This window comes from Prionailurus viverrinus, chromosome D3, assembly GCF_022837055.1.
Source record: "Prionailurus viverrinus isolate Anna chromosome D3, UM_Priviv_1.0, whole genome shotgun sequence".
Classification (NCBI taxonomy): domain Eukaryota; kingdom Metazoa; phylum Chordata; class Mammalia; order Carnivora; family Felidae; genus Prionailurus; species Prionailurus viverrinus.
Window position 1 is genome coordinate 11,748,976 of NC_062572.1, and position 24,934 is coordinate 11,773,909.

At 52.4% G+C, this 24,934-nt stretch overlaps 1 pseudogene; it reads left to right on the plus strand.

Annotated features, from left to right (window-relative positions):
• Nucleotides 1-10,735: 10,735 nt before the first annotated feature.
• On the plus strand, nt 10,736-11,753 carry LOC125149474 (40S ribosomal protein S3a-like; annotated as a pseudogene).
• The last annotated feature ends 13,181 nt before the right edge of the window (nt 11,754-24,934 follow it).

The window sequence follows — 24,934 nt, forward strand, 5'->3', positions numbered from 1 at the left end:
CAGACGGGCCTCGTCCCTCCGAGGGTTTTGCGGGCCGGTGAGATCTCAGGGCTTGTTAGCCGGGAGGCCTGACAGCACGGATCCCGGCTTCCACACAAGCCTTTAGGTGTTTCTCAGGGCCGTCCGGGCACCCGTCCCCCTTCGCTCTTCTCAGGCTCGGGCAACACAAGACTGGCGTGTTGGATGAATCTTCAATTCCAGGGCTTAAGCAAGAGACTGGCTCCAGACCTCTGAAGAAATAGCTTCACTGGGCATCAATCACTTTGTCAGATTCCTGGGAACGTGAAGAACCACGCATACTTTGTGGTCGCCCACATTTGAGAGCAGACTGTGTAGGCACACAGCTAAACAGGTCTTCAATTTCAATTAGACACCACGTCCAGATAACTCGGGCAGAGGGAGGGAGAAGCAGGGCACTATTAGGTGGGCGTGCGGAGGGGGTGGTTGATGAAGCCACGGGGTCTCGGAAATCTCCCCCCCTTCACCCCGCCCTCCACCCCTCTATCCCTGCCTCCCCCAGCTCCTCTGACTTCTTCCTCCTGCCGCGAGACTGGCCCCCTCCCGCCGCACACTGGAAGACAGGCCCGGGGAGGGAGAGCCCCCAAGGCAGAGAGGCCACTGGGTGGATGGAAGGTCCAGTGCGGGAAAATCCCGGGAAAGGCAGGCTGTGGGCTGGTTGACCCCGTGCTGTCTGCTCCCAACATGGCGCTTCGCCGAGAATTGCCCAAAACACCGTGGTCTCTTTGGATCGCTGCACCCAGTCCCTCTGCCTCTCCCAGAATTCGAACCGTAGGGCGCTGCCCGCTGCTTTGTGGTTTTGTGAAGTCTCTGCTATCCTCCCGGTGCCCAGAGCTGTGCCTGGGACACAGTAGGTTCGCATGATACCTTTGCTGGATGAATGCAAGGGCACAGACGCGCGCCCCCATACACGAGGAAATAAATAGCATTCCTTATTTCGAGCCGCACGGCTAATAAACAGAGACAAATCCGGGTCTGCCTGACTTCAAAGCCTATGATCATCCAATCGTGTCACATGATTGTCGGTGTATCTATGTCACCAGAATCCTGTCCCTCAAGCCAGGGGCCAACAGAGGGCTGGGTGCGTGTACGATCCACAGGGATGCAGAAAGAAAACAGTGACCACTCTAGAAAAGCTCATCTTGGAACATGGGTGCGCGTGTCTGCATATGTTTCACAACGTCCGAAGTTTACCGGGACCACGGCGACGCGTGTGAAATGCACAGCGCATGCTCAAAGAAATAAATGGGGATGTGCTCATAGGACGGCGGGGCGTGAAGATGAATCCACGCCACCGCCCTCATTCTGCATCTCAAGCACGCCGCAAAGTGAGCGAGACCCGACGCAAAACAGGACGCGCCCTGTGATTCCATTCGCACGAAGCACAAAACGGAGCCAAATTAAATTGTGGTCTTAGAAGTCAGGATGATGGTTACCTCTGGGTAGGAGGCTGGTCGGAGACTGGGAAGGCAGTGCCTGGGTAGGGAGGGCGTTGGAAGGGCTGGGAGAGTTTTATGTCTTCGTCTCGACGGGAAATAACGTGTGTCCGCCTTGTGGCGGTTCGTTGAGCCGAACGCTGGCCGCGTGCGGACTTCTTCGTGGACGTGCGTGTTAGACACGGGTGGAGCAGGTGTGGTTGGCGGGAGACGGCTGTCCATCTCTTGGTGCTTACCCTCGGATCTGCGCTTGCCTCAGCGTGGCAGCTGGGGTCTCTAGATGGTGAGATGGCATCGGGAGTGCAAGAGCGTCTTCGGGGAGAAGCAAAGCCTCCCTGGAAGGTGGGGGGGGGGGAGGGGGATGGAAGCTGAGCTGGGCAGGGACAGCCTTACCCCACCATCCAGATCCCTCGTCTTGGGCCACCCCACGTGGAGCTCCACAGAAAGCGTCGCTCACTCGTGGAGTGTGGCCCTGGGGAGACATGGCCGGGCCCTGGAACCCCCCACCATGCTCAGTGCCCCGCTGGAGGCCCCATTGCCTGGGATTCCGCAGCGGCCCCTAAAACGTGATGCAGCCGAATGACAAATTCTCAGGGAGGTGCAAGATACCCTCCTCGGTGGCGGCTACACTTAGGACCTTAGCTGACTTTCTGGAATCTTCGAGGCTGAATTCTGAGAATCCTCCCGGCTTCTCCCTGGACCTCTTGGAACACAGACCCTTGGAGGCCCGGACCTCCATGGAGGAAGTCTGGCCACCTTGAGACGGCCATGCTGTGAGGAAATCCCAGCAGAGTCACGCGGAGGGGCACACGTGGAGAGGGACACAACTGTCCCCCCAACCGTTCCAGAATTCCTAGCCTAGACTTGCGGCGGGAACAAGACATCTTGGGTTTTCCGGCCCCAACAGACGCCATGTGGCATAGAAACAAAGAACCAAGCTGATGACCAGAACCGAGGCCCCAGACACACGGCTCCAGACAAGCCATCCCGGCCAGGCCTCGGCCATCGTGGACCTCTTTACTCGGCCGCGACTGTATATCCGGCCTACAAAATCATGGCACTGTTGTTTTACTCGACCAGACGTGGGGGTGGTTTTTTGTTTGGTTTTAGCTTCATGCAGCAATAGATACCTAGAACCATTTACTTAAAAGGAAGAAATAAAAAGCTTGGCGACTTTGCCAGCCTACGCCACGCGGGCAGCTCATTGCGGGGAGGGATGGCGGTCTCATTAGCTCATCCGAACCCCTGGCACGTGAGGTTTAGAAAAACCGCTCACGATTCTGAACGACAGCACAGCCCATCTGTGCTGCCTCCCGGCTGTGTGGCCCGGAGCATGTGGCTTCACTTTCCCGGGCCGCCGCGAACTCATTAGTAAAAACGGGAAAAAAATGGATGGGCTGGAATGAGACCCGAGCATCGGAAGCACTTAGCATGTTGCCCGGCACGAAAGAAATGCTCGGCAAACATGAGTTACCAGCGCAGACCTCGAGGTCCCCAGCTTTCCTGTCCGACGAAAGGAAACAATAATGCCTGTTCCACCCACCCGTCAGAATGGAAGGGATCAGATAGCGATCAGAGGGGTTCAGGGCACACGAGCAGCAGCCCCCCACCCCCGCCCCGCAGCCCGTGCCTCCACTCAGAGTTGCAGCCTCTTTGTCCCCGATCCCCAGCCCCAAAGGTGCTGTCGGAGAAGAGAGGCTTGTGCCGAGCTGCGGGCTTAAGCGAAGCAACGAAAAGAGTTGGGGAAGGTCGGGAATCTGGGGCAGGATCTTCAGAGTTGGCACATTTGCCAAGGTGAGCCCGAGAGCCTTGGCTGGTGGAAACCTGTACCCCCGCCTCCCCCAGCCCCAGCCCCGGTCAGGCCCCGAGCTGGAGCTGGCAGGCGTGGCTCCGAGCTGAGGTGTCGATCAGAAACACATCCCCACGCGCCCGAGCCACAGAGCCGGGCTCGGAAGGCCTCCAGGCACAGGCTTCTCTGGCCGGATCACCCTCCCTTTAGTGCCCAGAAACCCTTCAAATGTGGCTGGTGGTACAACTGCCCAGTCTGGGTCTTTTACCATTGAGATGGGGGGGGGGGGAGAAAAAGAAAGACTGGGCCCCAAAAGCGGTTGTCGACGCTATGCTCTGTACTTCCCACGGGCCTTCTGATCCTTCCTGCCGGTCTCCCCTCTCAGGGGCACCAAGAGGTTAAATACGGCACTCAGCTGGCTATTTATTTCATCTTGGTCTTCTGGCTTCAAGAAGGTAGGTATCTTATGGGGCGCCTGGGGGGTCTCAGCGGGTTGAGCGTCCGACTCCGGCTCAGGTCACGATCTCACGGTCCGTGGGTTCGAGCCCCGCTTCGTCGGGCTCTGTGCTGATGGCTCAGAACCTGGAGCCTGCTTCCGATTCTGTGTCTCCCTCTCTCTCTCCGCCCCTCCCCCGCTCATGCTCTGTCTCTGTCTCAAAAATAAAGAAAAATGTGAAAAAGAACTTAAGAAGGTAGGTGTCTTCGTTGATGCTTGACCCAGGAGGAAATGGGATTGGAAACGGCTGTCCGAAGCTCCTCACATGATTACGGGTCACGGTCTGTCGTTCTCACTTCTTGCCTCAGGAATTTCCGGAGGACGGAAGGAAACAAAATAGCTCCAACTGCCAACGGGGGTGGGAATAACGATAACAATAATGGTAATAATAATAATAATAATTGAGGAAGCCAGCTCTTGTGAAGTCAGTGACGCCATAAGCCTTCCAAAAGCCCCGTGACAGACAGTCTAATGAGCCCCATTTTACAGAGGAGGAAACCGAGGTTCAGGGAGGGGAAGTGATTTGCCCACGGTCACACAGCAAGTAGCCGGCAGAGCCTGGATTTGAATCCAGGTCCCAGGCCCCAAAGTCGCCAGGTAAATATTCTACTGACGGCTTTACATTTCCAGCTACAATCTGGGCCACATACAATGAAAAAGAGGGTTGTTGGTTTTTTTTTTCACTTTAGCATACAAGAGACTGATGAACAAAGGTGGACGCCAAAGGGTTGGCATTTGTAGAACACACCGATGGTCTATGATGACGGTAGGGCAGAAACCTTGAGACTGACCCACTCGCACCTAGGTTATATGGTAGCAGGTGGTCTGTCTGTAAGCATGGACGCTTTTATCCGCTCCTCTGTTCCTCTGCAATGTGACCTTTCAGCTCTTCCCAGAAGGCAGATCCTGTTCTCCACCCCGGGAATGCAAGGTGGCCATGTGACTTGCTCTAGCCAATAGAATTTTAGCCAATAGAATGTAGGAGAAGCAATTCAATGCTGGTCGAAGCCAAGGCCCCAAGATGCATTGCAGCGTCCCCTTTTCCTCTGAGAACCGTGCTCCCCTCCCCCCCCCCCCCCGCCCCGCCCCGGCCAGTGTGGGAATGAGCCCCACCGAGCTGGCTGGAGAGATACTACGCGGGCACAGAGACACCAGCAGGAGGGATTGGAGACCAGCCTTAACCAACCCGCTGCTAACACCGGATGCCCGAGTGAGCCCGGGGAGAACAGAAAGCCGCCTGGCTGAGCCCCCCCCACCCCCACCCCACCCCACCCCGCCTACCGCCTTGCAGAATCACGAGTTCCACCAACGGCTGTCTTAAACCTCCAAGTTAGCAGGTCCGGTGACAACACCTTTGAGTCACTATTCATGACATCTGCACAGACCCTTCCGTCCTGTGTTCTGTGGTCAAAGGACGCCATGATTCTCATCACCGTGGTGGGACTCAAGCGGGTGGGAGCCCTGGGATCAGTTATGCGACCACATTTGCACAACATAACATGAAAGGCAGTCACTTACGAAATACCTATCATGTGCCAGCTCTTGTCCTACGAATGCCCTGGTGCTAACTCACCCAACCCTCTCGACGCCCCTCTGTGGTGCGGACATAGCACCAACCCCACTTTACAAACGAGAACCCGAGGAACAGAGAGGCTAAATCACTTGTGCACAGTAGGTAGGCATCGTCCAGCTGGGAGTCAAACCGGGGCCATCCGGCTCGAGAGACTGTGCTTTTAAAAGCCGGACCACGCTATGCTGCTCCGAGTCAGCCTGCTGCTTGCTCCAACTCGCTCCATGGCTCATCAGGAACGTGGCAAGTCAGTTAATTTCTCTGAGACGAAACTTCCCCACGTGTACAATAGGGATGATTGTGGCTCCCTTACCGGGTTATTGGGAGACGAAATGAGACAGTGCAAGCACCCAGCGGCGTGCGGTAAATATCAGCTATAATAACGATTAATCGCTTTAAATTTTTTTTTCAATGTTTATTTATTTTTGGGACAGAGAGAGACAGAGCATGAACAGGGGAGGGGCAGAGAGAGAGGGAGACACAGAATCGGAAACAGGCTCCAGGCTCCGAGCCATCAGCCCAGAGCCCGACGCGGGGCTCGAACTCACGGACCGCGAGATCGTGACCTGGCTGAAGTCGGAAGCTTAACCGACTGCGCCACCCAGGCGCCCCCAATTAATCGCTTTATATTTATGCAAGTGTTTAATTATAGAAATATTGCAGTAATAGGGGCACCTCGGTGGCTCTGTCGGTTAAGTGTCGGACTCCAGCTCAGGTCAGGAACTCGCGGTGCGTGGGTTCGAGCCCCGAGTCGGGCTCTGTGCTGACAGCTCGGAGCCCGGAACCCGCTTCGGATTCTGTGTGTGTGTGTGTCTCTCTCTCTGCCCCTCCCCTACTCATGCTCTGTCTCCCTCTCTCTCTCAAGAATAAATAAACGTTAAGAGGTCATTTTAAAAAGGGAAATATTGCAGTAATAAATCACTAATTATTTTATACATCGGTACACGATAATTACTGGTCATGCTGTTATTTGAAGCCATCAAATTCTGACTCACGTAATGACCATCCCCACCATTTCCACTGGCCTCAGTTTTGACTCTGACTCTGCCTCTGTTGCTGATTTCTCTTCAGATGTTCCAAAAATTCACGGAGTTCACAAAGTACGCTGACATCCTTCGACATCTTAAGGAAGCCGAAAGGCAGAACCTAGCAGGACCTCAGCGTGACTTCTCTGTAGACCCGGAGCCTGTGTTCCTTCAGGGGTCCCTGAAGTCCTTGGGTTCTGGGAAGACTTTGGCTCCCCCAGAAACAGGTTGTCTTTGTAAACCTTACTTGGCCAAGGATTGGCCTCCCGTGTTTTCCGATGTTGGGGTTTGAAGGACAAAAACCTCAAAAGCATCCATTTCCAGCTTTTGGGCCACGAGGCCAGTGAAGAGCTCCTAGGATTCCCAGTGAAGCTCTGTGATGACTGACCAGCCTGAGGGTCTCTGCAGAGGTGACGGCCACCATCGGCAGCCACACGAGGACACGTTGTAGGGCATTCTTGATGGCCAGACGAGACTTGGGCAGTGAGACACATGTATCCCCCTCCAGGGCTGGGGGACTCAGACAGGAGGGCAGGGAGTCTGCTAAACTAATGGTTTGCCCCCCTCCGGCAGGCTTAGTCAACACAGAGATGCGCCTTCTAGATCCTTCTTCAAGGAAGGACTTGCCGTCCAGCTGCAGGGAGGGAGGTCAGCAGGTGGCCCCCAGCAGCCAGCCCCTTCAGGTCTCTCTCAGCTGCAGAGAGCCACTGGCCCAAGGTCATGCCCTTCCAGGGGCCCAGGATGGAGGACTAAATGCCCAGCCAGTATGGCCCTGACGCAGGACAACTGTGCCGCAATATTCGCTCCCGGCCTCCTCGTCAAGCTAGCCGATGTTCTCCAGGTCTGCACTGAAGACCGTCCTTCCTTCTGTCCAGGGATGCTTTCACCTCTTCCTTCATGGGTGTCGATCTTTCATAAACACCTCGCACCCCAAACTCTGCCTCAGTGTCTGCTTCGAGAAAACCCAACCCGGACACAGATGCATAACTTCTTCCAGTCTCCAACCTACCCCGCTTCTGCCTACACCAGGTCTTGCCAAACAAGGTATCGGCATTTCTTTTGACATCAGCACACACCCTCCACCTGCTTACCTGGGAGCTTACCTCCATTTTGCACACGCAGTGAAGATTGTCCTCGTCATGAGTCAGTCATCACTTCCTTGGGTAATTTGGGCTAAGAATGGAAATGCTAGCAAGGCTCTTTTCACCCACCACCTTGACCTCCCTGGGTGGTCCTCCAGCAAGATGAAATCGTCTCCATTCTACAGAGGAAGAAACTGAGGCTCGGACAGGTGGGACAAATGAATTGCCCATTAAGAATTTTAAGTCTAGTTTTCTACCTCCAAAGACAAAGCTGAGTAACTTGTGTTGTCCGTGAACATTTCTTCCAGAAGATCCACTTGCTAGATACTTTTCGGCTCAGCATCTTGGGAAAGTGAGGTAGAGAAAGGCAGTGTAACTTGGTGGCTAAAGGTTCGGGGCTGGCGAGAGATGGTCTGCTTCCAAACCCCATTTCTGTGACACATGAGCTCTGTGACATTGGTCTGTGATCTAACCCCTCTGAGCCTCTGTCTTCTTGTCTATAGAATGGGGATGGTGGTAGTTCCTCCCTCAAAGAACAGTTGTGAGGGTTAGCAAGTCCATATTTGCTCGGTACTCAAAACAGTGCCAGCCACATCGAAAGCCTTCAGTAAATGTTAGATGCAATTATTAGAGAATAACTCGTGGAGACCAACCACGCCTGCACATTCTCTGCCCAAAGGTGCTATGAATCCCACTTTATGCATCAGTAAGAGGGACTCCCTCACAGGCTTCTTATAAAGGTTAAGAAATGGTACGTGCAGAAGGTCTCGGGCAAAATGGCTGCTCAATGAAAAGTAGTGAGTGGAACAATGGGAGTGGTTGGTCCTCCATGATCTTAGAAGGTACCAACACTGAGCCTCAACTTTTGTTCTTTATTTCCAGTGCACGGACAGAGTTGTTCCTTTAGCGGTGGCTTGGCTTTGCAGATGAACAGAAATGTGTTTATTTCATTTTTGGCCAGAGCATTTACAACTCATCACGAAAGTGTTGATTGTCCAGGGGTCGATCCTTAGATTGATCGTTGGATCTGAGTTAGAGGGGACCCAGCCCCAGCCCCCCCCCACCCCTTGAAATTTTCTACGTCCCCTCTGATGCCTGGGATCAGACAGCTCTGCTCTGTCTAAGCAGAGTGCTCTGAGTCTGGATGGGACCCATATGGGTCCTGGTCCATGTTACTCCCCTTTGTGGTTCTCTGACCCCCTGACCCACACGTGAGACCAACCAGATGCCTTGAGGAGGTCCAGGACTTGTACCTCTGGGGCTGTCACAGGGCCACATGGCCAGCCCTACTTGCAGGATACAGATCACTTCCGCAGGCCTGCGTGGTATTTCTTTCACAGACCCGTGCCACCCAAATGGTCCTCACATGCCGATTTCAGGCAACTCAAATCATTTACATAGACAGGGCTCTGCAAAAAATATATGTCTGGGGCCTCATACGCATCCCGGGTGCAGCCCCACCTGTGGCAGTCAGAATTTGCGTCTGTCAGTTGTATGTTTCTTTTTATATAAAGACGCTTGTCTTTACTAAGATTACTGGGGAAGAAAAATAAGTTTTTTGAAGGATGCTGGTTGCTGGAGAAACCATTTCAAAACGTGAAATAGATGCAATGGAAGTAGAATAAAAGAAATCGATTTTGGAAGTGAGATGTGTGGGGGCCTCTGATCTAGCACGAGCTTTTGCGGTGCAGATGGGGAAACTGAGCCCTGGAGGGTAGATCTTAATTGCACAGAGTCACCACGGTTATCTGGCCACATTCTAGGCTTGTAGGAAGCTTGAGACTTGCTGACAAGCACGAGTAATTGATTGATAATAAAAGCAGTCACCCATGGCCTGAGACCGAGTTTACAACCCTGATGCTAATGGACCCCAGAGAGGCAGAGGGTGCTGGTAACCACTTTCCCCTCATCTCCTAGGGCTAATGGCTTTATGGAGGTCATAAACTACTGAGTATTCCAATGATGAGAGTGACCTCCCTTGGCCAAATGACCCACCCTACCTTGATTGACATGCAGCCTGGCATTCCTTAGATGGGTAAGAACCAGCCTTTCTCTGGGCCGATGGCCTGAACCACCAGGCTCCACTGGGAATTTCCCAGATGTCTTGAAGGGTTGTCAGCCTTTGCTTGCCCATCCTGACTCAAGGCAGGAATAGTTCAGACCAGCAGCTTCTACAGCACATACACAGCTTAGTCCAAACTCAGTTCTTGGATAATTATCCCATCTCTACACAGAATGGCTTAGAAGACATAGGGAGCATCGTTAGCCCCTTCCAGTTCTGAGGCTATCATTCATTCACTCAATCACTGACTCAGCTCATTTTAGTAAATGTGTTGGCCAGCCTCCCGGATGGTCCCCAATGACCCCTGCTGTCTAGACTCAATGCCCTTGCAGAAGACCCTCCCACACTGAAAGGGGCTGACCTAGGTCGCCAAGAAAATGTTGTAGAGATAACAGAGTGTGACTTTTGAGGCTAGTTCATAAAAGATACTTCAGCTCCCACCTTGCCCCCTCCTTTGGATCACCTGTCTGGGGAAGGCCAGCCACCATGTGGCGAGAACACCCAAGCAGCCTTGTAGGAAATCCACATCACAGGGAATTGAGGCCTCTGCCTGCCAGAAGCAAGCATGACTTCAGCCATGTGCGGGAAACACCTTGAAAATGGAGCCTCCACCCCCAGCCAAGCCTTCGGATGAGACCGCACTCTCATGAGAGTCCCTGAGCCAGACCCGCCCAGCCACTTCCAGATTTCTGACCCACAGAAACTGAGATCACAAACGTGTATTGCTTTCAACTGCTGAATTTGGGGGTAATTAGTTCCACACCTACTAATGACTGATACAACAAATGTCCGTTGTATGCCAGGCCCTGAAATAGGGACTAGGGTGCAAAAGTGGACAAAGCAAATATAGCCTCTGCCCTCCCAGAGCTTATAGTCCAGAAGCAAATTTTACAAAGAGGGTGCAGTTCGCCTGTCAGGATCGAGACTGGATAGAAGTTGGGATCCGAGACCAGTGCAGTCAAAATATAATTTTCTCTAGGAAGGAAAATTAAAGCAATGACTTTCACTTTATTGTTCTCTGTTGTTTGATTGCCTTTTCACAAACACATGCTGCTTTTAAAGTAATTTCTATCAGGGCGTCTTCTCATAAATACTTCTCGTGAGCATTTAATTGATACACATTTGTTGAAAGTCTTCTTGGCAGCATTTATCCAAAACTATCATAAAAATGTGCATACCCTTTGGCTCAGCCATTCCACTTAAATTAATTTATTATAAAGAAATGTGCACAGCCCTTGTGGCTCCCCCAGCAGCACCATGGTGGTTGGCAAGAATAAGCACCTTACGAAAGGCAGCAAGAAAGGAGCAAAGAAGAAAGTGGTGGATCCATTTTTTTCTTTTTTGGTTTATTTATTTTTGAGAGAGAGAGAGAGAGAGAGAGAGAACGAGCATGATTGGGGGACGGGCAGAGAGAGAAGACACAGAATCTGAAGCAGGTTCCAGGCTCCGAGCTGTCAGCACAGAGCCCGACAAGGGGCTCGAACTTGTGACCCATGAGATCATGACCCAAGCCGAAGTTGGTCGCTCAACCGACTGAACCACTCAGGCGCCCCTGATCCATTTTCTAAGAAAGTGGTGCGATGTGAAAACACCGGCTATGTTCAATATAAGAAATATTAGAAAAACACTAGACACGAGAACTCAAAGAACCAAAATCGCACCTGATGGTCTCAAGGGTCATGTTTTTGAGGTGAGCCTTGCTGATCTGCAGAATGATGAAGTCGTATTTAGAAAACCCAAGTGAATTATTGAGGAGGGTCAGGGCAAAAGCTGCCTGACTAATTTCCATGGCATCGATCTTACCCGTGACAAAATGCGCTCTCTGGTCAAAACACGGCAGACCATGACTGAAGCTCATGTCGATGTCAAGACTACCGATGAGTATTTGCTTTGTCCGTTTTGTGTTGGTTTTACTACAAAACTCAACAATCAGATTGGGAAGCCCTCTTATGCTCAGCACCAATGGGTCCACCAGATTCAGGAAAAGATGATGGATACCATGACCCAAGAGGTGCAAATGAGTTGGAAGAAGCAGTCAATAATTTGATTCCAGACGGCATCGAAAAGACACGGAAAAGTCTTGCCAGCCTATTTATCCACTCCATGATGTCTTTGTTAGAAAAGTAAAAATGCTCAAGAAGGCCAAGTTTGAAGAAGGACAGCTCACGGAACTGCGCGGTGAAGGGAGTAGTCCTGAAAAGCTGCTGGGGATGAGACCGGTGCTAACGTTGAACGAGCTCATGGTTATGAGCCACCAATCCAAGAATCTGTTTAAAATTCAGACATCACATTTGTGATGGCTTTAAAAAATATGCAGAAATATACGAAAGGACAGACATGAAAAGATGCCCACTGCACCGCTATTCAAGAGTGCAAAAACTTGGAAATGGCTTAAATGTCAGCAGTAGCAGGTGGGTTAAATTACCATTTCATTACGGGCCATCCATCTATTGGAATCTTATGTAACAATCAAAAATGATGAGGTAGCTCTACCCTTATTTTCCAGACAGGCCATACAACGGAATATATTGTACAACTCCATTTTAATAAAAAGCATATATATTTATGCATAAAATTATTGGAAGGCTAAACCACAACATATTAATGATGTTATGTCTAGGTAAAGGGATTATACATATATATATTTTTTGTTTCTTTTGGCTTGCCTGCGTTCTTTCATTTTCATTTTAGAAACATGGATTTCTACAGGAATATATAGAGGTACAAATATATTTTTGTCAAGGTCTTTTGAATACTCATTAATTATGCTCCCTTTCACGGTTCTTAGGCTGTTTGTCTTTCGCCAGCCCGCCGGGACAGACCAGCCCCCCCGAGCACTGACCGGCCTGTCTTCTCTCCCCTTGACCAACTAACAAGTGGGGACTGGAGATACCCCCTGGGTCCCAGACTCAAATAGGGAATATGACTCAAGTGTTCTCAGTATACCCCTCGAGCTGCTTCCTGACGGCCCCTCTGCTCTCTTCAGGGAAGATCCACTCTCCAGAAAGTCATTGGCCCGTTCACCATCTCTGGCAAGCAACTCCTGTCTCTGGCTCTAAGAACAGAGTGAATCAAGGACACTGATTTATCGCCCACCAAGGGCCCGCACAGAGAGCAAGCCAATGATGTTCCCCATTCGGGGTGGCCCTTGAAGGATTTGTGGCTCCAGCAGAGAAGCTTTTAAAAGGCCATAAAGCGAGTTAAGTGATCAGGAATTTCATCCTACTGAAATGAAAGTAGGTGGGGAAGAGGCTATACCTTCAAACTTGGCCAAGGTCTACCTCACAGAAAGAGGAGTGAGACAGGCAGGCTGGTGTTCTGCTGCTAACCTCAAGCAAGAGATGTCCACCTGGACCGTTTCCAAGTCTGAAGTTCACCAACCTGGCCCCGGCTCTGGCTAAGTTGGCTCCCATGACTGGTATGCCCTCAACCCACATCTCAGTGGCTATTCTCACCCTCCCCTTCACCCCCCTTTCAACGGATCCATTCATCCATTTGCCAACAAGAAGTCCGCAGAAACACACTGCATGTTTGGGCTTCATTCTGAACACCAGGAGGACTTCAGTTATTCCTTCTAGAGGACTGAGTGCCTCCTACAGGATGCGGATGTGGCTTGCCCTGGACCAAGCACCCGGTGTGGAGCCATGAGCAAGATCCCCTGGTCCTAGAGTTGTAGAGTTCACCTTTGAGGCAGGTCAGAGATGCTAAACCAGTAAATAAATAGGGAAGACAATTTCTGATGGTGGTAAGCGGGAAGAAATAGGCTCGTAAGTTGGTGAATACGTGAGACTTTGGTCCAAAGTCAGGGAAGAACTTTCTGGAGAGGGACATTTGAGCCAAGACCTAAATAAAGCTAGAAGCTCATAGACCAGGGGAATCTTTTCACCCATCTGCTCAGGGGCAGACTCATGCTGGTCCCATTCAGCCTCACCCACACAGAGTACATGGGGGGCTTTCTGATCCTCTGGACCACCACACATCACGGGGATGCTCAGGGCCCCATCTTACAGGTGCGTGAGATAATGAATGGAAGGGGAGGTTGTTCCGAGGGGAAAAACACACCAGGACCCAGCAAAGTAGTCTCGCGTCCTGTAGACTGGCCGCGGCACTCTGGCTGTGGTTGAAATGAGGTCCCAGCTGGACAACACCAGGAAGGACAGCCGGTGTAGCTCCCAGGACTCACTAGAGCAGGGCTGGACAATTTCGTGCCGCTCAGATCCCACCTGGTTCGTGGATGTACCTTCAGGAAGGGGCTGATCCAGGCCCTGGCGTCTGTTTAGCCTCTCAGGCCGGACCTCTCCCTTAGGCCCCCTTCCCTCTTTCCGTCCTCAAGTTTTCTCCATCTTTTCCGTCCCTCTCAGCCTGGGTGTTGTTTTCTAACTTGGGATATGAACGCTCATTCTGATTCATAATCAAGACCAAATATACTGTCTATGACCTGAGTTCCCCACTAAAGGTGGCAGGAGTTTGAATTTGAAAAGCCAGGATGAGACTCTGTATTCTTTCATTTTCTGCCATCTCAACTTCTCTCTGAAGCAATGGGTACCAAGGACCTTGATCAAATGGGGGTAGGGCGTGCCCAGATGGGGGAACAGGAATAATCTGAAGCCCGACACCACACACCAAAGTTCATTTATTTAGGGGCGCCTGGGTGGCTCAGTCGGTTAAGCGTCCAACTTGGGCTCAGGTCATGATCTCACGGTCCATGGGTTCGAGCCCCGCGTCGGGCTCTGCGCTGACAGCTCAGAGCCTGGAGCCTGCTTCACATTCTGTGCCTCCCTCTCTCTCTGCCCCTCTCCCACTCCCTCTCTCTCTCTCTCTCTCTCTCTCTCAAAAAACAAATAAATAAAGTTTACAGGGGAGATTGGGTGGCTCAGTGGGTTAAGCCGACGACTCTTGATTTCACCTCAGGTCATGATCTCATGGTTCCTGAGTTCGGGCCCCACATCAGCCCCTGCACTGAGAGTGTGGAGCCTGCTTGGGATTCTCTGTCTCTGTCTCTCTCTTTCTCTGCCCCTCCCCTGCTCTCGCACACACACACTCTGTCTCTCTGTCTCTCTCTCTCAAAGTAAATCCATAAATTGTAAAAAAAGCTTAAAAAAATATTACCCCATCACAAATAGAGAGCATCTACCAGAGGCACAGAGCTCAGAACTAGAAACACAGCAGGCATGGGGACGAGGCTCTCATTAGGCTGGGGAAAAGGAAAGAGGGGGGAGCAGAATGGCCTCCAGCGACAGTCTCGGTCAACAGAAGGGGCCCCCCGGAGCAGAGATCGCTGGCCCAACATGGCCAGGCCCTAGCACCTGTCTGAAGCCAAGGCGGGTCTTGAAGGCCCCAAGGGGAGGCTGTGTGGGTGAGGGCACCGCCCACCTCTTTGGTCACCTCTGTGACTCTCTCGGGGCAAATAAACGGTCCTAAAGAGATGAGAGGAACACCAAGCCGCCTGGCTCTTAAGGCTCACAGAGCATCCCGGGCCAGGAAATCTAGGTAGAGGCCAGAAGGCACTCTGAGAGTCAGGGAAGGGTGCAGCGTGGCGGTCAAGTGCATAGGACCTGGGGCGGGGGCCCCCCCAGTTTCTGAGCAGCTGAGGGCGGAGGGGATGGGCCGCTTCAGCCTCACTTTCAGCAGATCGGGGATAATAAAAGTACCGACCCTATAGCTTTATTGGAAGGACTACAGAGAAGTTAGCGTTTTAGAAAGCACTCAGAGAACGCCTGGCCGGGAAACACTATTAGGTAAGTGTTAGTTAAGTGTCCTGGTAAAAAATCAGGAGAAAGAGCGCTCCGGGCAGGAGGCACAGGCTGGGTAAGAGCCCGGAGGACAGGATCAGAATAGCACACAACGTAACCCACATCAATGGGCTGAAGCTAGCCAAACGGCTGGTTAATCAAATTCAACTCAAGCGGAATTTAATTTATTTTTCAGGCACGGCTTTTAAGGGAAATCACATTCTCCGGTCTTGCCAAACAGCCCACCAAGATGGGGCTGTGTGATTTTTTTTTTTTTTTTTCCTCTAAAATCCACCCGAATCTTACCCAGATGGACTCGGAGCTGCAAACCAACGGATGTCACCCTCCCCGCCGCCCGCTGTCGCCAAAGCGGCGATTTCTTCCCAAACGACAGATGTTGACACGCGTTCTCGCCGCGCCCCCCCCCCCCCCAGCCCCGTAAGAAAGCTCGGGTGCCCTCCCGCAATGCGCCCCCCTCCTCGCCCAGGACTCCGAGCCTCTTGCTTACCCGGCCACGGCTACACGGGCTGCGGACCCCACCCGCTCCTTCCTGCCCGCCCCCGCCCCCGCCCCCGCCCCCGCCCAGCCCCATTTCTGCTCCTTATCGGACATAGAAATATTTCCCTCGCGTCTTTGTGGTGTTTTTCTGCGTCTGTGAGTCGGACGAGGCTTAACTCTTATAGCTCCAGAGCACCGCCGGCTGTCTGAACTCCCGGACCCAAGCCACCGGGTTCAGGATCATCAAATCGCAAGAGGGGAAGGGAAGGGGACCTTAGAGGGAGGGGTGGGTCAAGGGGACGCGTAAAGGCCGAATAACTCGCGCCGAGGAGAATTCAGCCGCTGCCTTCCGTAGCTTTAAAAAGGGGTCGTTGAGGCAGCCGCTCTTCCATTTGGTGAACCTTGAACCTGTCCTTGTAAGATAACAGTGATAATAAGCAGCAGGCTTTGGGTGCTTGGGCTGGACACATTTAACCCTTCCAGCAACCCACCGAAATAGACGTTCTCATTATCGCCCCCTTCGGCAAACGAGGCCCAGAGAGGTAAAGTAACTCTCCCGAGGCCACACAGCCATGAAGTGAGAGCAGACCCTTCTTTCTTTCTTTCTTTCTTTCTTTTATTGTTTATTTTTGAGGGAGACAGAGTGCGAGCAGGGGAGGAGCAGAGAGAGAGAGGGAGACACAGAATCCGAAGCAGGCACTGGGCTCCGAGCTGTCGGCACAGAGCCCGATGCGGGGCTCGAACCCACGAACCGCGAGATCATGACCTGAGCGGAAGTCGGACGCTTAACCGGCTGAGCCCCCCCGCCCAAGGCGCCCCGAGAGCGGACCTTTCTGACCACAGATGATCCTCCACACTCTAAGCCAACAGCGGAATATACACCAATGTGCCCCTGTGGTCTGGGACGGTCTCTTCGCCCCAACCTACCAAAGTTTACAGACACTACCTGAGGTGGGAGAGCAGAGAGGGCGAGTCACTTAGCCAAGGGCACACAGCTAGCAAGCGAGAGGTAAGTGAGCTGAATTCTTCAGCCCGTCCGCTTATTCCCACGTTCTTCTTTAAGGAGATGGGAGCTGAAGCCTGGTTATCCCCGAAGGAGAAAGGATGACATTTTGCAGCTCAGAGGCTTCGTTGCGGACGCGGGCAGAGCCAGCCTGGAATCCTGATGTCGCCATCTACACGCCGTGTGACCGGGGACTAGCGGCCTCAACTCTCTGAGCTTCAAGTTCCTCCGCTGTAAAATGGGGGGGCTGGGGGGGTCCCGATAAGATCCAGCTTACAGGATCGTGGTGGGGGTGGCCGAAGACTGCAAAGACTTCAGTCAATACGAACTGCCAATATACTGGCATTAACAGCCGGGGCTGGGTGAACTCTCAAGGCGTCCAACAGGATATGCACGGTGCACAGGGACGGGGAGTCCACCGGGCCCAGGGCCGGTGGGGGTTCAAAGAAGAACCTCAGTTCTCAAGGAGCCTCGTGCAGGAAACGGGACTCCGCGTGTGGCAAGGCCGGTGGCGATTTCAGGGCTGCGATGGGCCGCGTGAGGCTTTCTCGTCACGGGTAGCGGATGCACGACGCCTATTCTGTCTCTCTCACGGGGTCATGAGCGGCTCCAGGCCAGGGTTATGAGCCCAGAGCACCTTCGCAGCACGCTGTCAGTTCGTCCCGGAATCTATCCGCGGTTCCTCTACGTCTCTGCATTTCTGTCACCTAAGCCAGGCCCTTCTCTTGCCTGGTCGACGACCACAGGCTTCCCAGAAGCCCCCGGGGACCCCCTATGATCCTTGAATGTACAAGTTGAATGTACAAGTCACCTTCTTTCGCTCCTTACCTTAGATTCCCCCAGTGGCTTGCCCTTGCATTAAGAATAAAATCTGGGGGCGCCTGGGTGGCTCCGCCGGTTACGTGTCTGACTCTTGACCGCAGCTCAGGTCGTGATCTCACGGCGCGTGGGTTCGAGTCTCACATCAGGCTCTGTGCTGACTGGGTGGAGGGGGCTTGGGATTCTCTCTCTCTCCCTCTCTCTCTCTCTACCCCTCTCCCTCTCTCGCTTTCCCTCTTTCTCTCTCTCTCTCTCAAAATAAATAAGCAAACTTAAAGAATTTTAAAAGAATAAAATCTATATACCCTGGCCACCGGGACCCCTGCGATCCAGCCCTGCCCGCCGCTCCGACATCGTCTCCTACCCTCTCCATCGTATTCACTTTGCTCCGATCCACTGCCCTTCTTGCTATTAGCCCAAACGCACCAGTTTCATTCCTGCCTCAGGGCCTTTGCACGTGCTGTTTCCTCTGCCTAAGACAGGCATCCCCAGATCTATCCATGAATGGTCCTTCTCATCATTTACATCTTAGCTCAAATGTTGGCTCCTCAGGGAAGCCTTCTGTGATGACCATTTCTTTTTTTTTTTTAATGTCTATTTATTTTTGAGAGAGAGAGAGACAGACAGACAGAGCATGAACAGGGGGTGGGGCAGAGAGAGAGAGAGAGAGACAGAATCCGAAGCAGGCTCCAGGCCCTGAGCTGTCAGCACAGAGCCTGACATGGGGCTCAAACCCACAGACCACAAGATCACGACCTGAGCCAAAGTCAGATGCTTAACTGACTGAGCCACCCAGGCACCCCTATTTTATTTTATTTGAGAGAGAGAGAGCATGAGTGGGGGAGAAGGGCAGAGGGAGAGAGAGAGAGAGAGAGAGAGAGAGAATCTCAAGCAGTCTCCATGCTGAGCATGGCTGGATGCGGGGCTGGATCCCATGACCCTGAGATCATGACCTGAGCCACAATCCCGAGCTGGATGCTCAACGGACTGAGCCACTCAGGCGCCCCTGGGAAATATATTTTTATGCTGATTTGCCATGTATCCAGCTGAAGATGCTCTGACTATCGTGAAATGGAGGAATTAAATAATTAAGACTCTCCGCAAGTAGCAATAAATTTTAAAATAATAATAATAACAATAACTAACGTTCATTGAGTGTTGAGTCCTGTCCTTACAACACTCCCCTTGTGATGGATTCCATTGTCATCCCCGGTCGACAGGAAAGGGAACTGAGGCTCAGAAAAACACGGGCGACTCACCCACAGTTGCACGGCTGGAAACTGGTCAAAGCAGAACCGGCCTGATTCGGTAGAGAAGCTGGATGGAACGTCATCACCCCCTAAGCACGGGAGAGCCATCGAAGATTTAGAGCGAGGGAAAAACCTGGGAATAACCGTTCCCGAGGCTAAGGGCCGTGCGTACATTTTCTCATTTCAACCTCGGTGCTATTAATCTCCCACTTTGGCGGTGTCTGTTTTGTTTCCTGCTGTGTTTCCAGCGCCCAGAACGCTGTCTAGAACCTGCAGCTGCTTCCAGAGACATTTGCTGATTGTGGAAAAATTGCATGTGCTATTAAGTTACTTCGCGTGTCGTGAGGGTGTCGTTGTAGACTGTCTCCCTCACTAGACGGCAGATTCCATTTAGGGATTGCATCGAGGACGGGGCATGAGTCATACCCATGCTGATAGCACACCTGCTGTTGTAGCTCAGCGCTTGGAAGATAGTAAGTGCTCACTAAACGCCTGTTGAATGGATGAGCGATCACCCTCGTCTCGGAGAGCAGAGAGGCCGAGTAGAACCTCTTTAAAATACTGTCAGGGAGGGGCGCCTGGGTGGCGCAGTCGGTTAAGCGTCCGACTTCAGCCAGGTCACGATCTCGCGGTCCCTGAGTTCGAGCCCCGCGTCGGGCTCTGGGCTGATGGCTCAGAGCCTGGAGCCTGTTTCCAATTCTGTGTCTCCCTCTCTCTCTGCCCCTCCCCCGTTCATGCTCTGTCTCTCTCTGTCCCAAAAATAAAAATAAACGTTGAAAAAAAAAATTAAAAAAAAATAATACTGTCAGGGACTAATCCTTTTCTCAAGCTGGAAACAAAGTAAAAAAATAAAAATGCAGAATTCAGCTGCCGATGATTCACAAAGCTTCTGACTGCCAGGCTCCCAACTCACCCTGGATCCTGTTCAGAACTGATGGAACACCACCGGCCGGGGAGGCTGCATAGATCGTGAGGTTTCTTGGGTACCAAACGATGTTGTGTGGATTCTGAAACCAAACAAATCTGTTTTGATGAGGTGGGTGCGAATGAATCTCAACGGCACGAATTAAAAGCCTCTAGGACATTGGGGCATCTGGGTGGCTCAGTTGTTTAAGCGTCCGACTTCAGCTCAGGTCACCATCTCACGGTTGGTAAGTTCAAGCCCCGCGTCGGGCTCTGGGCTGACAGCTCGGAGCCTGGAGCCTGCTTCAGATTCTGTGTCTCCCTCCCTCTCTCCCCCTCTCCCCCTTGCCCTCTGTCTCTCTCTTTCTCGCTCAAAAATAAATAAACATTAAAAAATTTAAAAAAAAAAAACCCTACGGAACACGAACCGGCTTTGGAATGGAAGGCTCTGCGCCGGGCAAAATAAAGTTTTCAAGTAGATTTCGTGACTCAGTCAAGCTGGGACATGACGACTCCGTGATGAGAATACTAGAAACCAGCCGAGTGACCACCAGCATCGATGGTCCGCTACTCACACCTCCATCCTGTAATTCTTCCAGATACAAAAAATAATTATGGGCAAAAAAATACCTCCCCCCACCCCGAAACTCCATGTTCCTGCCTGTGCATCCTTCTCTACTTTTCTGCCAAATAAACAGAAAAAGAAAAAAAGACTGGAGAATCTTTATTGGATAAACAGGATTCCTTTTGCACCTGCTGCCCCCACCAGACTTGCGTTCTTACATTTCTTTCCTTGAATCCAAGAAAGCCTTTCTAGCCCCGAACTCTTAGCATCCCCTGTTCCTTCGGCAACCAATGCTTTTCCCTCTCGGTTTGCACAAAACCTGAGGCTTCTTCAGGTCTCTGCCCAAATGCCGCTTCACCCCGGGAGGACTTCCCTCCACCCTCTCCCTGCCCGATTCTGATGTTTTCCACCTTGGCATTCGCCAGGATTTACAATGATACATTTCTCCTTTTCACTTGCTTAAGACCTCACTCTCTTGCTCACACGTGAGCTCCTTGGGGAGGCAGCTTGCGTGTTTTATTCGTTCCTGTAGACCCTTCTGCCTCACCCACTCACTCTGCACTTAGAAGCCCAGACTCCGCCAGCCAGAGAGGCTGGGATTCAGAGGCTCCCGAGGACGACACAGAGACCCAGCCGGTGCCAATGGAGCCAAGAGCCATCCATCACTCTCCCACCCGCGACAGCTGGATAGATTAATAATCCTGGTTGGCCTGAAACTAACAGGTAGACCCCGTCTGGCTCAAGCTCTCCCTCTGCCTACGAACTCCCATGGTGGCACGGAGGGCAAATCCCATCTATGCCCAACACCGGAAATGGATCAGGCATGGGCCTGAGTGCCCCGCCAACCTTGCCTTGAATTCTTCCTCAAATCTCTTTTTCTCTAACGCTCCATACCCATTTGTTCCTTCACCTTCCAACCTTCACCCGTTCTCTGCCTGAGGGATCCGACCTAAAACATATCTGATCGTGTTCCTCTTCTCCTCAAAACCTCGGTGGCCTCCAGCTCGCTCAGAGTGACAATCCAGCAGTCTAACACGGACGTCATTCAAAGGGAAATCGAGGCGCTCCTAGCTGAAGAAGAAGATACAAGCTCAAGTCCAGGGTACATTCAGGGTACTCTGGGTTTACGGTTTCATCCCGGATGCCCTTATTGCTACATTAAGTAAGGGAACTACTATGGACTGAATAGCACCCCCACCCCAACCAAGTTGCCCTGTTCTCTAACCCGAGCTCCTTTCCCAGATGTTTGCAGTCTGGGTGGGACTGTCAGTCACGGTGCCCTGGGCTTTCCCGTCAACTCGTGGCCTCAGGACCCAGGCCACGGGAGCCCCTCTCTCCCAAAGACTGAACCACGAGTGTAGGCAAACCTCAGGCATACCGTCGGTTCTGTTCCGGGCCACCGGAATAAAGCAGGTATCACGATAAAGTGGGTCAAGTGAATGTTTCCGTTTCCCAGTGCCTATCAGAGTCATGTTTCTACCGTCGCCTAATTAAGTGTGCAATAGGGTCGTGCCTAAAAAACACCAGGGGCACAGCTGTAATCAAAAAATGCTTTCTGGCTGAAAAACGTTGAGCGTCATCCGAGCCTTCAGCGAGTGGCAATCACGGATCGCCCATCACCACACCGACAATAATAAGGAAAACGTTGAAACTGTTGCAAGAATTATCAAAATGCGACACAGAGACACGAAGTGAGCAAATGCTGTTGGAAAAATGGTGCCATGGCTCGCTGGATGCAAGGTCACCATAAGCCCTTAACTTGTGACAATCGCAGTGTCTGCAAGCAAATGTATGCCCGGGGCACCTGGATGGCTCAGTCGGTTGAGTGTCTGACTCTTGATTTCGGCTCAGGTCACAATCCAGTGGTTCATGACATCTAGTCCCGCATCAGGCTCTGCACTGACAGTGCGGAGCCTGCTTGGGATTCTCTGTCTCCCTCTCTCTCTGCCCCTCCTCTGCTCTCTCTCTCTCTCTCAAAATACATTTTTTAAAGAATTCAAAATCCTTAAAAAACAAAAACAAAAACAAGGTTATGCCTGCGCCACGAGACGTGGAGGGAAAGCAGTTGGAACCGGTTCATCTCGAAAGCTGTATCCTAAGGAGGCTGCCTTATTAGTTCTTGTTATCTAGATATTGGAAGCTTTCTGCTTTCTATTTGTTCTTGGTCTGTTGTTCAGTGTTTTTCTTCCAAATCCCTGGAATACCCCGTGTCTTTGTGATACATTGTTTATGTATTGACTGACGGAACGAGTTATTGACTGACGCAACGCTCCCTAAGTACTTGTTCATTTGAGCTGATTCGAGCTGCTCCTTCAGACCCTAAACATTTATTGGTCAGTCTCTAGTCTGACCACCCAGCCAGGTAGTCCGAGAGAAAGGGTTCAACGTAGGTCATTAGTTACAAAGATGTTGGTGGAGCTTCAAGGGCAAACAGGCATGGGACACGGCTCAGAGATCAGCAAGAGTGGGAAGCCGGGAGAGGCCAAGGGAGGAGGTGATGTCACCAGAGTCCAGTAGCCGGGGCTACCCCCCTTGAAGGGACAACGAAAAAGCCAGAGCCATTTAGGAAATAGAGCCACCACCCGGAGAGGCCCCTCAAGTCAGAGAGAGCGTGGAGTATGGGAGGATGACCTCAGCATCTCCCATCACTGTATCCGCGATCCCCCAGTGGAGGCTCCCATTGGCTAATCCTAGCCAGACGCAAAGGACACTGGGAATTACAGTTCGCAGCAGTCAGCCATCTGCCATCACAAGCGACTGGCGCCAAAGGGATGAGTGGTCCCTCTGCACGATCTGTCCCCCTTAACGCCCTTGATGGTTTCCAACATGGCGTCCGAGGGGGCAAACTCGGTGGAGGAGGAAAAACAGACACGCCCTGCCATTGTGCCGCCCAGCACATCCTGCCTTCCACCAGGGACTCACCACGTGGCTCTTTTTACAGTCTTCGGCCCGGGCCGGCGGCCTGGCCACCGCTGTCCTCCTTCCATTCTCAGAAAGTCCACCAGGCCTGCTGGTAACCAAAGGCCTCGCTTTGGCGGGGACCCGAATAGCGGGCATAGACTCCACTCCACTCAGACTCCGGGCAGCATCGGGCGGCAGACTCCAAGGCCAGTTCCTGTCTAGCGTCTGATGAATTCTCTAACAGTTACTTCTACCCTCAGAATTAAAACATAATGTTTGTGCAGCCCTGCCCGTTAGCGTGCTTGCCCAGTGACGGAGCCCCCCCCTCCGCCCCTCTGCCGCGGGCCTGCCTTTCCCGGGCTCCAGCCAGAGCTCTTGCTAACATGCTCTCTGAAAGTCATTTCTGGACCTGAAATGAGGAAGTGGGGCCAAAGCTCACTTTGTGGAAAGATTTTATTTCCATCTGAGTCCACTTCAAGGCACGGCCAGGGATTAGTTTTGTTAGCTTTTTACCTCCAAAAAAAAATCGCCTTCTCGAAGCAGATTTATGGAATTGCCCGGCAATTACATTTCAAACTATGGAGACCAGGAGCCCTGTCTTTGGGGATGCCTCCAAATTGGCTGGCACCGCTGAATATAGGCTAAATGGAAAATATTCAGCAAGCCTGGCTTGGGGCATTCTATTCCGAGGCAGATCCGCGGGGCCTGGTGCAGAACCCCGGGGGCCCAGCTTCTTCCCCGGACGTCGACGGAAGCCGTTCAACCTCAGGTGGTGAGAAGGTACGAGACAGAGAAGGAAAGTGAAAATGGAGGGCTTTCCCCCCGGTTACGTTCCTGAGACCAGCGGCTCCCAAACTGGAAGGTGCATTCTAGTCCCCTCAGCGCCCAGTTAAAAGGCAGATTCTGCCTCAGCGGGTGCGGGTCCGAGGTGAGCTGTGACATTCATTCCCTGTCTCTCACAAGCCCTACGTGGGTCCCGGAAGCACACTTTGAATAATACAAGGACCTAGACTTTGTGGGATACAAAGCGGGGGCGCCTAGAATCATCCTTCGGGATTTGGGACAACACATCAGAACGTCTCTCAATACTCGTTGTGGGGGCGCCTGGGTGGCTCGGTCGGTTGAGCCTCCAACAGACAGAGGGGAACGCATAATCGCAAAAGTCTGCAGACCTCTGACCAAGTCCACGAAGAGCGTACTTCTCCCGACTTCCAGAGAGAATCTTCATAATACCCAAACGCCTTCTCCAAGCGTCTCCTGGGACCCAAAGCCGCTTTTATACGACCGGGACCCACCCCTGGAGCACCTATTCCGTGACAGACACCGTGCTGTCACCCTGTCCGGCAAAGAGCGTCACGCCCATTTTACAGGTGAGGAAACTGAGGCACAGAGGGGGCAGGTAACCCAGCTGGGTGCCCTCATCTCGCCGCCATTCGAGCAATTCGGATGCAAACCGTCTGAACGGAGGTTCACACGGGCCAAACGCGAGCTGGGGGAAGGCGCCGGGGTTCCGGAACCGGCCAAGGCTGAGCAGGGTGGGGGGTGGGTACGAGATCCTGAAACGTGGTGTCTGAGCACCTTACCCGCTTCCCTCCGTCATCCCAGTTAACGGGCTGGTGGGATCCGTCCTTCCCACGCCTGCAGCCGCCTCGCGGGGACCCGCCGGCAGCATTCACGAAGCAACTGTGCACGGCCTTGGGGACGTGAAAGCCACGTGGGGCCCGCGCTTAGGATTCCGAGTTCCTCTCTCGTCTGTCCTCTTTGAGAGATAACTTCCCCCTGCCC